The following is a 14,827-nucleotide window of genomic DNA, read 5'->3' as shown; positions in this document are numbered from 1 at the left end:
GACTGATAGTGTCACCAAACTCTAGCTCTTAAGAATAAGTACATGATGTGTATAATTAAAGGTCCAAATACAAAACGCGCTTCCCGCGCCCGGGTTCCCGGGTTCGATTCCCGGCGGGGTCAGGGATTTTCTCTGCCTCTTTATGACTGGGTGTTGTGTGATGTCCTTAGGTTAATTAGGTTTAAGTAGTTCTAAGTTCTGGGAGAGAGATGACCATAGATGTTAAGTCCCATACTGCTCAGAGCCATTTGAACCATTTGAATACAAAACGCTATAGAAAGAGAACCACTGCTCAGAATGACGTCAAATTTGAGCAGCATATTACTGTCGCAGGGGAAACGTCGCGGAACCAAAAGGAAAGAATATTTGACCAAAGGATGGCATTGTAAGCGTCAGAATATGCACACCAAGGGATGTGCGGCACACGGCTATCAAGAAGGATCGCGCGGCGCTGGTAAAACTGTTTTACAAGAACAGTGACTGTGCACCAGTAGCCCTGCAGAACTTCCGGACACTCAACTGTATGAAAAAAGCATTGGTATGCTAAGGCTCTGGAGAAACTAACCACAAAATTCGAAAAGAAGGGTTCCTTTGAAGTGCAATGTGGTAGACGGAGGAAACCAGTTGATCCGACGTTTGTCAACCATTGCAGGAGGCATTGAGCGGTGTTGTACAAACATGAGCTGCACGGGGAATTGTTCGAAAGCTGGATTGCCTGCGAGCACGGTGTATAAAATCCTGCTCCAAGGACCTGTCAATACGTTGAATTGCAGAATGTGGGCAACGTAAAATTCATACGCGCATCAACCAGTACCAGTTCATTCTGCAAAGGCTACAGTGTGGTGCTGGTTCACGGCATCGTTTATCGTAGGGCCGTATTTTTTCGATGATATGAGTCCTATTACCTGTGCCGTCACTGGTAAAAGCTTTGAGAGTCTTTTGTGCACCAACATCATTGCAGCTCTTCAACAGCTGGATGAGTGGGTAGGATGATTTTTATGCAAGATGGCGCTCCTCCGCACATTGCACAGCCAATGAAGCATCAGCTGCAGTGGGATTTCGAAATGCTAGAATTTAGCCCTCATTTCATATAGCCTGTCCTTCCAGATCACCTGATGTTAATCTATGTGACTTCTGACTGTGGGGTTACCTGAAAGACGTTGTGTTCAGTGCTCCAGTTACGAACGTGGCTGAACTGAAGGCACGCACTGAGCAACACGCTCTGAACGTGGCCCTCAAGTCTGTTGTGGAACATGCTGTTTCTATATTTCTACGTGTGGCAGAAAACGGTGAACAGCATATTGAATATGGCTTGCGCCAGTCTCACTACAATTACAAACCTATGTCATTTTGCTTCTTATGCGGTTTTTGGCTTTAGGACAATTAGAAACCGATGTCAGTTTGTTGTTTTGCGGTTTTTGGCTCTATGACAATTAAAAATCGACGTAATTTGTCTTTTTATGAGGGTTTTGGCCTCAGGACGATTAAAAATCAATTTTCTCCATCTGGTGTGGTAGAACCCGGCCGTGGTGGATGGGCTTACCTAACTAAAAGTGCCACAACTGTTGACTGCAGAATTTGTGCAGTCATGCACTTTGAGTAGTGCGGATGGTGTAGTCATAGCCGTCGTACTGCGATTCGTCTGTTATTTGTAGCCGACCCAATTTACATTAAAGTCGCTACAGCGCCATCCATCGGTAAAATGTTCGCTAATTTCTTTTTTTGGCTTTGTGAAGTGTCCTCCTGTGTCAATAACATACTGTTCAAATCCGACATTATCCTGAGAAGGAGCTTTCTTTCTACAGCGTTCTGATGGAAAATCCTGTACGTTCTGAGAAAAAAAAAATGAGGCATTATTTACTGCACGACCAGCAAAGATTCGTAACTGTCTTTGATGTCGTGTGCGGCTAGTGTCACTTACGTTGCAGCCTTGCGCCGCCTGAGGCCGACCCTGTGCAGCAGCGAAGAGGCGGCGACGGCGGCGGACACGGTGGGCAGCGCGGCCCCGCCGCCCCCGGCCGGCGCCGCCCTGCAGCTGCAGAAGAGGGCGGCGCAGCCGGCGCGCGCCTCGGGCTGCGTGGCCAGCACCAGCAGCGGCAGCAGCAGCGCCAGCTTGTAGCGGCACCACACCAGCACCGCGTCGTACGCGCCAGTGCGCACAGCGCGCGACACCTCTGCGCCTTCTGACACCTCGTTCTCCGGCAGCTGAAAGGAACCAGTGTTACGGGACAGTTTTTCCAAAACCTTACGAGATATAATTAACAAAGACTGACACATTTTTTTCACAGATGTTTATTACTCCATTTCAGTGTTTACAAGATATTTTTCAAAGTACTTCTACTGGAACGCACATTTTTATAGCGTCTCTGCCAGTCCCAAAGATGTGGTGCAAGCCATTCTTTGTCAGGGACTTGAGGGGTGCAAGATTGGTGCTGTAAGGTGATACGGTACACAGGCAATACTAAGTTGAGCTAGAAACTGCATGACTGCATTTGCGACGTGAGGCCTCGCATTGTCATGGTGAAGTCGCCACTCAGTCTGAGAAAGTTCTGCCCGTTTCACTGCAATGTGCTTCCTCAATTTAGCCAATACTGACGTGTAACAGTGGCTGTAGTCGTAGTGTTAGGGGGAAATGCATGCTGGTAAATCATTCCATGAAAATGGTTCAAATGGCTCTGAGCACTATGGGACTTAACATCTTAGGTCATCAGTCCCCTAGAACTTAGAACTACTTAAACCTAACCAACCTAGGGACATCACACACATCCATGTCCAAGGCAGGATTCGAACTTGCGACCGTAGCAGTCCCGCGGTTCCGGACTGCAGCGCCTAGAACCGCACGGTCACCGTGGCCGGCGTTCCATGAAAGTCAAAAAATTTGATCACCATCACTTTCCCTGCAAATGGAACAACTTTCACCGTTTTTGGTGCTGGAGGACCTGCCGATTTCCACACTGTACCGGCTCATTTTCCTTCGGGATCATAATCATGCAGCGATGACTCACCTTCGGTGATAATCGATTCCAGAAACGCATCCACTCAATCGGTAAAGAGGCACAGCACCTCACGGATGGTCTCCATTCGAACTCCCTTTTGTTAGGGAATCAACAAATGTGGCATCTGCCGGGCTCAAACACGGGTCATACGGAGATAATCATGCATAATCGTAAAGAAACTGCCATGTGAATTTCTCAAAACTTCACTGAAGTGACGTACTGTTATCCGTCGATCCTCACGGACGATCAGTGCAGATTGTTGATGTTGACTTCAGTCTTAGCAGAATCTAAAACACCAGGTCCACCTTGTTTAACACAGACGAGTCGGTATTCTTTGAAGTCCTTAAAACACCTAAACATTGCTACACGAGGTAGTGCATCTTCATCATGCATAATGAGCACTGCCCTCAGCGACGTTGGGTGCCAGGTGATGGCGTTGCGAGAACGTGACACGGCTGAGAAAGTATGTAAGTGGATGGGGAATCGTTCTAGTGACGACACTGGTAAATGTGGAAATCGACTGACATAAGCGACTTTGACAGAGGTGATATTATTAATACCCAGAACTTGTGAACGATTATCTCGAAAAGCTGGTCGAATGTTCACTTGCTGCTCTCGTGAGTATCTGCGGAAAGAGGTAGAAGGACAGAGAAACTACCACGGTGCGCCGGCCGCGGTGGTCTCGCGGTTAAGGCGCTCAGTCCGGAACCGCGCGACTGCTACGGTCGCAGTTTCGAATCCTGCCTCGGGCATGGATGTGTGTGATGTCCTTAGGTTAGTTAGGTTTAAGTAGTTCTAAGTTCTAGGGGACTGATGACCACAGAAGTTAAGTCCCATAGTGCTCAGAGCCATTTCAACCTACCACGTGCGCTAAATGGTTGGACATTAACGGCGTCACAGAACGTGTCATTCGGCAGCTTGTGTGGTCTGTAAAGTAGGGTAGATGGCAATCTGTCGCATCTCTGCCAAAAGAGCACATTGCTGATGCACGCACAAGTGTTGCAGAGCACACCGTTCATCGTACTTTGTTGAACAAGGAGCTCCGTAGCACACCACCCCTATGTTCTCAAATGTTGATCCAGCAAAATCGTCAATTACGACTGCAGTGGGTACGGGACCCTCAGGATACGACCGTCGATCAATGGAAAAGTGTCGGCGCTTCAGATGAATCACATTTTCGCTACACTAAGTCGATGGTCGACTCTACAAACGTCGTCGTCGAGGTGAACGGCTTTCGAAACGTGCAGCACGCCTTGGCCGCAGGCTGGTGGGAGCAGTATTACGCTGTTGGGGACATTCTCCTGCGCTTGCATGGGACCTGTGGTAGTAATGGAAGATATGCTGACAGCTGCGAACCACCTGTATCCATTCATGATTGATGTCTTCCCCGACGGCGGTCATATTTTATCGGTATAACTGTCCGTGTCTCGCAGTCAGAAACATGCTACAGTGGTTTGAGGAGCATTATAGTGAACTCACGTTAATGTCTCGGCGACCCAATTCTCCTGATATAAATCTTATGGATCCCGTCTGGCTCGCTATTGGGTTCCATCACTATGTACGCAAATCAGTGGCATGTTATTTACGCGAATTACGTGACCTGTGCATAGATATCTAATGGCACATACCTACCAACAAACTGTCAAATTCCTGATATGCAGAATCAATGATATACTTCGTTCCAAAGACGGAAAACAAGCTGTGAAGCAGGTGGTCATAATGTTTTGACTCATCAGAGAATGTTTGCTACAGGTTTCGTAAGTTTCAGTGTCTGTAAGGTTTAAACAACACAGAACTGTGTTGTGCCATGCTGCTCCTCTCGCCTTTGGTATGCGAATTGCAAAGATCATCTACAAAATATAGCATTACTACCAACCTGTCTATGTGAGAGCACTGCCGCCTATGGACATTATCCATAAAAACTAGGTATTTTCAGATATTCATGGTACAGATAGAAATCTATCATGGAAGCTACAAGAAAAAATCAGTCTCAGTCTTTGTTCATCAGCCCTTATATTAAGAAACCATTACTACGACGAGGAGACGCTGTCCATTAAAATTATCAATGCTTCGTGAAAGTATGCATGCAATTAAATCTAATATCAGTGATCGCAGATGTAAGTAGTAATCGTTTCTTTAACTCTATACAATGACAGATCCTTCTAGCGTTTTTCTCTAAACTGACAGATAGTCAGACATTTATGAGAATGGAAAAGAGAGCCCAAGAGAAGCGCAACAGGCACAGACTAAAAATGTTTCTGCTGAAAGCCAGAGCTCAGCCAGGTATTGGCGGGGGACGGAGTGCTGTTATAGAACAAACCCGAAAATCCAGTTGCTCGCGAGGGGACGGCTGAACAAGAGAGAGTGCACAGAATGTTGTAAACTTTCAGAAGGCGAGGAGCTTAGAGAATGCCCTTTAGAAAAGATAATATCTTCAATGGCAGGAGAAAAACACGATGCACTCAGAATGGGAGACAGCTATTCGGTGGCCAAAGGCGGTCACAGATGTAGATGTTTAAATTTAGTAACGAAGCCCACAATTTTTGTGCTGTGAGGGATGAGAACTCACAAGTTTGTACCTGCAGCCACTTTGATTGGAGGAAACATGAAAAGACACACACAGTAGGAGAGAATTTCTGACTTCTGCCCCTGTCTAAGAAAGAATCAATTTGGATTCGTTAACAACAACAGTTACGTTATGAGATAGGAAATCCTTGCAGTTATTATAAATTTTTCATTGGTTGGAACTTGGAATGTATACTATGATTCCAGTTAGGTTATGTGGAGGAGAAGAGAAAAGACGTTTGGTCCTAGGGTAAGAAAGAGTACATTTCGCTGTCGCAGGGCACCAGTGAGAGGAGATGTCTTCACTTGTTCGTACTTTTGAGAGTCTTTTCTTTAGGTTATCAGGTTATTCATCAAATACTGAGGATATTTGTGGACTGCGTTTTTGTATAATTCTGTCTAAAACCCACCCACCTGTGCCAAGGTCTTTCATGTAAGTCTTTACATCCTTGTACCCTTTTGCAATTATTTCTATTGTTCTTTCACCAATTAGATTCATATAAATGCATCTATCAACAAATCGGATTGTTATATTGATTTTTAGTTTCATTTAGTAGCTTGAAGGAAGCCCTTTTCAGTATTTCTATGTGAATTGTGCAACCAACATTTTATGTGTAATTAAGTCACCCCTTGTACCGATATGCGGTACAAAATATTAAATCGTGTGACGACAAGTCGGTCACAAAACAAAGTAAAATGAAAATTATGAAACTCTGAAAATGCGCGTGCAATTATCTGTCATAATGATAATTTATAATGAAACGAAATAATAATGGTACAAACAGACTCTATAAGGTAACTGCATAGAATCTTTGTGGTAATTAATTGTTCTTTTACTCGCTGGCGCAAGAAACTATAAGGACCAACGTTTTTACTCACCCTATATTCTAGTCTCGAAGCTAACGCATGCTACGGCGGCCATTTCGCATTGTAAGTTGTAAATTTTAAATAATATATGGTAATTTATGCTGAGTGTGCATTTTTCTTTCATGTGTGTAGTGACCTTCATACAGAAGTAAAAATGTTGTTTGTAAGGTTTTCTGCACGCGGGATAAACAACAAGAACGGTCCAACAATCGACCATTCTCGGCACACATCTTGCGTAGGAATAATTTCATTATAATTTCACTGCGTTCCGTCATCAACGGACGCTTTAAAAGACTCGCACCATAATTACTAAGGAAAAGAAAGTGAATATATTAATTTATGTCATATTAAGGTAAAAACTAAAAACATTCAGTTCAGTTCAGACATTGGCCGCTTCTCGAGAAAACAAATATTATTACGTTTAAAAAAGGGAAATACTTCCTTTAATGCAAAGGTTTCTTTTAATTAAATTTCGCTACAGTAAAGATACCCTGCAGAAATATTTTAAAGTGATAACACGAAATACAATCCCTGAGATTATGTTTACGTTTTATGTCAGTATGAACGCTCGACGTAGACATCAGTTTTAACAAGTTCTAAAAGCGCGTCTCGCAATCCTATATTAACAAGGCGGTGAGTCGCGCGCTGTTAAATAATCAGAGCTCAGTGAATTATTTTACGAAAGTACAGATTCCGGTACCCCATATTATCATGATTCTGTCATGCCTCCTCTCCGCCAAATAAATGCTATGTTCACGCTCTTTCCGTGCGTAAATATCAGCAAAGTTAGGCGGTAAGATCTTCTTACACTCTTTTTGTCACATTCGTTATGTACACCGTAAGTATACTTGAGACGGTGTCTGGACAGGGACGGTAGCGGTACAACCCGTTTAATTTAGATATTCAATTATTTACCCATTGTGGAACTCTGCTCTTTCATTTGTCATTTTCTCATGGAGAGCGGTCGGTTCTCTCTATAGGTCACCAGGATCCGAACTCGTAGCATAAGAGGGATATGCTAAATGCTCAGCTGACTCCTCATAGCAGCATGACGTCAAATATGTGCGTAAGTTTAAGTCTAAACACTCCCAAATCTGTGCAGGGTGATAGATATAAAATGTGAGGATGGATGAAAAGATAGTACACCATCGTAAAGCAAAGCAGTTTTGTTTGACGAGTTCTGGGGTGTCCAGCCGGATACAATCGTTGGATGCCCACGATATTTCGGCGAATAACCTTTCCGCCATCATCAGGAGGTACTGATGCAATGGTCTGTCCGCTCTCTGCCACTAACAGTGGACAGACCATTACATAAGCACCACCTGATGATGGCGGAACGGTTGTTGGCCGAAATATCGTGGGCTCGACGATTGTATCAGGCTGGACACCCAGGAACCCTTCAAACAGCATTACACGCCAGGAAAGCCTCAGATCACAAACCATTTCTCTTTTATCTACATATTTATAAAAATCACTGTATGCTAAAAAACGGACATAAATATATGGTGTGTATCCCTTCACCTTCATAACGGCTTGAGCTCTGCTGAGGACACTTGCAAAAAGGTGTCTTAGTGCATGAATGTTTGTGTATCAGTGGCAATACATTCTTCCTCAAGAGCCTAAATAAGAAAAGTTTGTCACGTTGGACGCTAACACATCCCAAAGACATTCCATTGGCAGGCCAGTCCATTTCAGAAATGTTATTGTCCACAAATTGTTGCCTCACAGATGCTGCTTTATGACAGGGTAGACTTTCACGCTGATACAAAGTCATCGTCTCTGACTGTTCCTCTACTTTACCCTTTATAAAACCCTATAAAATGTATTGATACACACTTAGCGTTTTCTTAAGCGCAGTAAGGGGACCATAGCCTAACCACCAAAACAACCTCATATCCTGGCAGCACCTCCTCCGAACCTCACTGTTAGCACTTCATATGATGGCCTGTAACGTTCTCCAGGAACCCTTCCATCGGATAGCCGCAAGTTATAACGTGATTCATCATTCCAAATCACTCGTTTCCAGTCTCTTCTGTCCAATGGCGTCGTACTTTAGTGCGCTACCTCAAGCGTCGTTTAGCACTGACTGTAGAAATGTTTTGCTTATGTGGAGCTGCTCGATGTTTGTTCCCCATGAAACCAAGCCCACATACTGCCGAGGTTTTTTCAACTACGCTGCAGAAGTTTCGCTGGGAAGCCCTTACACATCCTTCATACAGTCCCGATCTCTCCCCATACGATTTCCATATTTTTGGAGATCCGAAGGAAGACATACGTGGCCTTCGGTTTGCTTCGGACAAAGTGGTGCACGCATTAGTTCAATCACTGTTCCACAGGCAACCTCAGACAATTTTACGTGGAGGTATTGACCCTCTTACCTCACATTGGGTTTTAACAGTTACTGAGATTATTTTGAAATAATGAATAGTTTAATTACCGTTTTTCATGTCCCGTTTTCATCTGACTGCTCCTTGTATATGGTTGTCAAACACATTCTGAAAAGCTTGTAAGAGCTGTTCTGAGAAATAATCGTGAACAAAAAAATTCGATATGTTGCGTCGTTTCTGAGTCAATTAGCATTGAAGTTAGCCAATCAAGCCGTGGCCCGCGCAAATTCAAGCGGTCTACCAGGTACAATTAGTATGAGTTGTTATCAAAGCACACATGATAGTGCACGAAACTGCCGAGCTTTCTGCTCGGGTTCGATTCTTTCTACCGTCCCAAGTCCAATTTTTTATCGTTATCTTGTTCTCTTTCAGAAAACCAAACGAAGAACACGTTTGGCGACACCATCTCTGGCGGGCCGCTTGAATTTGCCCGGGCAACAGCCTGATTGGCTAACTTAAATGCCAGTTAACTCGGAAACGGTACAGCACATCGAATTTTTTTTAATAACAATGATTTCTCTTGACACCCTACCGTCAACAGCATTACAAACTTCAGACTGTTTCCGGCCACCTTGTATGTAGAACAGTGGAAAGCACAAAGAGGAATGGCTTTAAGGAATAAAGGCACCAGAGGGGGAATTTTGACGTATGATTCATAATGGTACCAAGAATTAAGAGTTATGAAGAAACTTTCATAGGATTTATCGACCTAGGAAAAGTGTTCGTCAATGTAAAATGGTGTAAGGGTTTTCATATTTTGAGGAAAATAGGTATAAGCTATAGGAAGCAACGGGTAGTATACAATATGTAGAAGAAGTAACAGGGAAAAATAAGAATGGAAAAGTAACAACGAAGTGCTTGCGTTAAAAACGGCGAAAGACAGGGATACAGTCTTTCTCCCGTGTTATTTAATATGTGCACCAAAGAAACAATAATAAAATAAAATAAAGTTTGAGAATTGGGAATAAAACTCAGGATGATAGAATCCAAACATTGATGATGACACTGCTGTCTACGGTAAACGTGAAGAACAATTGCAGGACCTGTTGACTGGATTGAACAATATAGTGGGCACAGAATGTGAATTGAAGGTAAACCAAAGAAAGACGAACGTAATAGAAAACATCAGGTAAATTTAAATCAAAGTCGGGGACCATAAAATAAAGAAAGTGAAGGAGTTCTGGTACCTCAGAAGCAAAATTGACGGTTAGGGTAGTAAATGAAGGGGTTCTCTGCAGGATCGGCGAAGAAAGAAATATGGGGAAAACAATTACTAGAAGGAGGGATAGGATGGCAGGACATGCGTTAAGATCTCCATGGCACTAGAGAGAGCGATAGAGGGTAAAATCTGTAGTGGAAGACAGAGACTGCAATAAATTTAAGAAGTAGTTGAGGATGATGGGTGTGAGCGCAACCCCGACACGGCGACGGCGCTTATTCGTCAGCAATGATTTCATCTAAATTTATAGTATATGTCGTCTAAACTTATAGTATATGCAAAGCTTGATCAGAAATAAAAGCGTTTAGAAAAAATAGTTTTCGCGTGGGTCGGGAGAGTCATGTCAGCATAATTGCCAAGCAACGGTCGGAGAAGCGGAAAGAGTACACAACAATAATCCGAGGGTCGTGGAAAATTAATTTTTTATTTTAAATTTTTACATTGCCTATGTTACAAATGGAGGCAACGGCCTTGCCGCAGTGGATACGCCGGTTCCCGTCAGATCACCGAAGTTAAGCGCTGTCGGGCGTGGCCGGCATTTGGCTGGGTGACCATCCGGGCCCCCATGCGCTGTTGCCATTTTTCGGGGTGCACTCAGCCTCGCGATGCCAACTGAGGAGCTACTCGACCGAATAGTAGCGGCTCCGGTCACAGAAAACCATCATAACGACAGGGAGAGCAGTGTGCTGACCCCACGCCCCTCCTATCCGCATCCTCATCTGAGGATGACACGGAGGTCGGATGGTCCCGATGGGCCACTTGTGGCCTGAAGACGGAGTGCTTATGTTACAAATAAACTGAAACAGCGCTCATTACATGGAATTTATTAATATTTTTATAATAGGCAAGAAAAGGAAAGGCGAAGGAAAACTTGATTTCAAATAAAGTTCCAGGAAGGGGTTTGAAAGGCGTACACGAGAACTTCGTGCATAAAATTAGATTCCTTTATTATTTTACAGTTCATCATTTACTCTTGCTGCGGTTATACTCATTGGAAAAGCAGGGGAACGCATTGTATGTAGGCAGCTGCTTATCGAAGATCAAAGTGAAACTAACGGAAGTTCCATGCATTTTAATTATAATCCCTATTTATTATTTGCAGAGTTCTCGTGGACGCTGCAAGTACAAACCTTTCTTGGAAATTACTTGCAATAACGAAGTTTCTTTTGCGTTTCCTTTTCATGCCTTTTATGAAAATATTAATAAATACAATTTAGTGAGCGTTATTTCTGTTTATTTACAGAGCAAGTAACGTAAAAATTGAAAATCAAAGAAAGTATCTTCATATGGAATCGACTCCACGATCTACGGATTATCGTTCTGTTATATTCTCGCTATGCCAGCTACTGCCTGGTCACTACACTAAGATAAATTGTTTATGTTCGGCGCGACCCATACCAAAAACGTTATTTTTTCTAAGTGTTTGGCCATCTGGAACCCCAGTGTTTGTTACTTTCATTTCTGGCCAATACCTGCATATACCATAAATTTGGACCAAATCAGTGATGAGGAGTAGGTGTGTTGTCGTTGTGAGGTGAAGTTGTTAGGGACGTGAAATCATGTCATTTTGGAAACGGTGATGCAGCTAGGTCATCAGATTCTAGAGAGTCTAGTACATCATGTAAGGAAGAGTCAGAGTTTTCTAATACTTCTCGCTTATGACTTAACAAAATCTGCTAGGGGCATTGAACATCTATCACACCACAACAAGGTCGCGTAAAACCTTTTCGATCTCCCGCTGTCATCCGGCCGTGCACAGATGTGACGCGCCCAATGTTGGAACGTGCAGGCAGTCTCGTTCGAGGCGATCGACGGGTTACAGAACAACACCTCACTGCACAACTAGCCTCACGGAAGTGCGTGCAGAAAAGTTCATTGGACTGGTCTTCCTCATCCACGCTACAGTCCGGATCACGCACCTTTCAGCTTCCATCATTTTGGCCCAATGAAGAAGGCACTCCGAGGGAAGCAATACGAGGGTGACGGGGAGGTTATTGGCGCAGCAAGACGTTGGCTCCGACATCGGCAAGTAGAGTGGTACCATGCGGGCTACAGCCCGTCCCTCCTTCCCCCCCCCCCCCCCCCCCCCCAATAAGGTGGCGTAAGGCCATCGCACTGAACGGAGATTATGTTGAAAAATAGGGTTTTGCAGGGGGAAGAGAGGACATTATCGCTTAACGCCCCGTCGACAACGAGTCGTTAGGGGTAGAGCACAAGATCGCATTTGGGAGGGACGGAGGAGGAAATCAGCCGTGCCCTTTCGAAGGAACCGGCCCAGCATTTGCTTTAAGCGATTTAGAGAAATCAAGGAACCGAAATCAGTATGGCCGCACGCAAGTTTGAACTGTCGCCTTCAGGAATGCGAGCCCAGTGTGCTAACCACTGTGCTATCCCGGTCAGATCCCGCGACGATGTTACAGACTTTCTAGGATGATGGAGTATGATAACTGTATCAATTTGAGGTAAGGGTCCTGTACCGGAAACGAACGAGACAAAAGTTACTCGTATAAGCGAAAAGCATTCTGATACCTCTGACAGTGGGATACATGTAATGGAAATGTTGTTGCTAAAACTTTAGGGTGGGCAACTTTCAAAGGAGGTAGTACTGACCAAAACAAAGAAAAAATGTCCAGTAATCCTGGACTCTAAAAAGCTTGCCTGCGGACCTGTGAACACTTGTTCGTCTTCGCTATTGTGGCACACATGTCCTGTATTGAACAAGTGCTTGTAGCTTTTGAGGTATATATTTTAGAGCCAATGTTTACGAGACATTTTTTTCTTGTTTTGGTACGTACTACGAACACAGAAAGTTGTCCCACAATCTTAGCAACAACAGTGCCAGCACATTTTCGCTTACACAAGTAACTTTCGACTCGTTCGTTTCCGATACAGGGACCCTTACCTCAAATTGATACATTTATCCTTCTCCATCATCCTAGAAAGTTTGTAACATCATCACGGAATGACCCTTACGGGTGCTGGCTCCTATAACTTAGACGCTCTGTAGCATCGTTGGATGACGTTTCCGGACATTGGTTCCTTTGTAATACTGGATCTACCATGATGCCTCTACAACCTCCACATGTCTGTAACATGAACTGTAAACACCCTGTATACACACAGACACACACACACACACACACACACACACACACACACTGAGTGAGGTGGCGCAGTGGTCAGTACATTGGACTCACATTCGGGAGTGTAACGTTTCAGATCAGCATCCGACCATCCTGGTTTAGTTTTTGCATGTCCATCCTTTTGGCAGGAAGTCTTTGGGATGACGGCCATTTACTGTTGTGAGAAAATAAAAACGCCTACAGCCGTCCTTATGATTTTATTTATTTTGTTGCAATCAGTAGTTGATACAGAAGGGATTTATACGATCCGTATATGCCGCATCAGTTGCCAGCATAGATGGATACACATATAATTTGAAAACTTAGGTGTCAGCGCTCTAACCATGGTTGGAGCGCTGACGCCTAAGTTTTCACATTATCTGTGTATCCAGTTGTGCTGGCCACTGATGCGGTATATGTAGGGATCGTATCAACCCCTTCTGCATCAACCACAGCCTGAAGATGGCGCAATCAAGTGTCGAAACTGGTTGAAACAAAATAAATAAAATCATAAGGACAGCTGTAGGCGTCTTATTTTCTCACAAATCCTGATTTAAGATTTCCATGATTTCCATGTAACTATGTCGTGTGGCACATCGATTTAACTGCAAGTGTTTCCAAAATTCAATGTAAGGTGTGTTATTTGTTTGACACCTTACACCAGGAGATTCAAATTCCTCGTTATAGAATTTAAAACTCCTGGTGTAAGGTGTCAAACAAATAACACACCTTATATTAAATTCCTGTAACAATTGCAGTTAAATCGATATGTCACACCCGGCCGCGGCGGCCGAGCGGTTCTAGGCGCTTCAGTCCGGAACCGCGCGACTGCTACGGCCGAAGGTTCGAATACTGCCTCGGGCATGGGTGTGTGTGATGTCCTTAGGTTAGTTAGCTTTAAGTAGTTGTAAGTTCTAGGGGACTGATGGGCCTCAGATGTTAAGTCCCATAGTGCTCAGAGCCACTTGATATGTCACATGACATAGTTACATGAAAATATACGAATTTGATAGGCAAATCGAATAAGCAAGCCGTCATTTCGTGAGTATATACCACTAACACTCACACTAGTAATTGCATGCAAGTAATTTCGAGGCCCGAGCTATGAGACGCAGTTCTGAGGAAAGGAGAATTTTATGACAGTAACGCCGGTCCCATGTAGGTTGAAACCTTCTCAGTGGGACATCGAGTGGACACAATGAGACGCTGGAGCCACTGCGCAGGCCGGCAGCAAAAGCTGCCCTTGTCCTGCTTTTAATGACGACCTTTCGGAAAGCCTTTCTACAGTAACACGGCTAGAGATGGCATATAAACGTCTGGAGAAAACCAATTCAAAACACTGGTCACTAACTGTGGCCACCTGCGTAAAAACCCACGAGGAAAGAAGCTGTTTATCTCAGTATTTCGTAGCGGAAGTTAAACTCTGGCCTACGAAAGACATGATATCTTTGATAGGCTACAGAAACTCTAATTGGTGGAATTATAACAAATACCAATCCTCTGACTGGCCACAAAGAAAAAGAGTGGCCACCAGCTTTGATATAGACAAATTGCAGACAGAGAAATTCACCTTTCTCTTGCAGCAAATCGTCGAGTGTTTGAGCAAGGCGATACGCCATGCACCGAGACTATTGCGAGAGTAATTATATGAACACTTTTTCATAGTCTCGT

At 44.0% G+C, this 14,827-nt stretch overlaps 1 pseudogene; it reads left to right on the top strand.

The window, feature by feature from the left end:
* The first annotated feature begins 10,495 nt into the window (after nt 1-10,495).
* Nucleotides 10,496-10,613, top strand: LOC124614299 (annotated as a pseudogene).
* Nucleotides 10,614-14,827: the final 4,214 nt, after the last annotated feature.

This window comes from Schistocerca americana, chromosome 4 (assembly GCF_021461395.2).
Source record: "Schistocerca americana isolate TAMUIC-IGC-003095 chromosome 4, iqSchAmer2.1, whole genome shotgun sequence".
Classification (NCBI taxonomy): domain Eukaryota; kingdom Metazoa; phylum Arthropoda; class Insecta; order Orthoptera; family Acrididae; genus Schistocerca; species Schistocerca americana.
The sequence above is the reverse complement of the archived record's forward strand: the minus strand, read 5'-3'. Positions and strand labels throughout refer to the sequence as shown.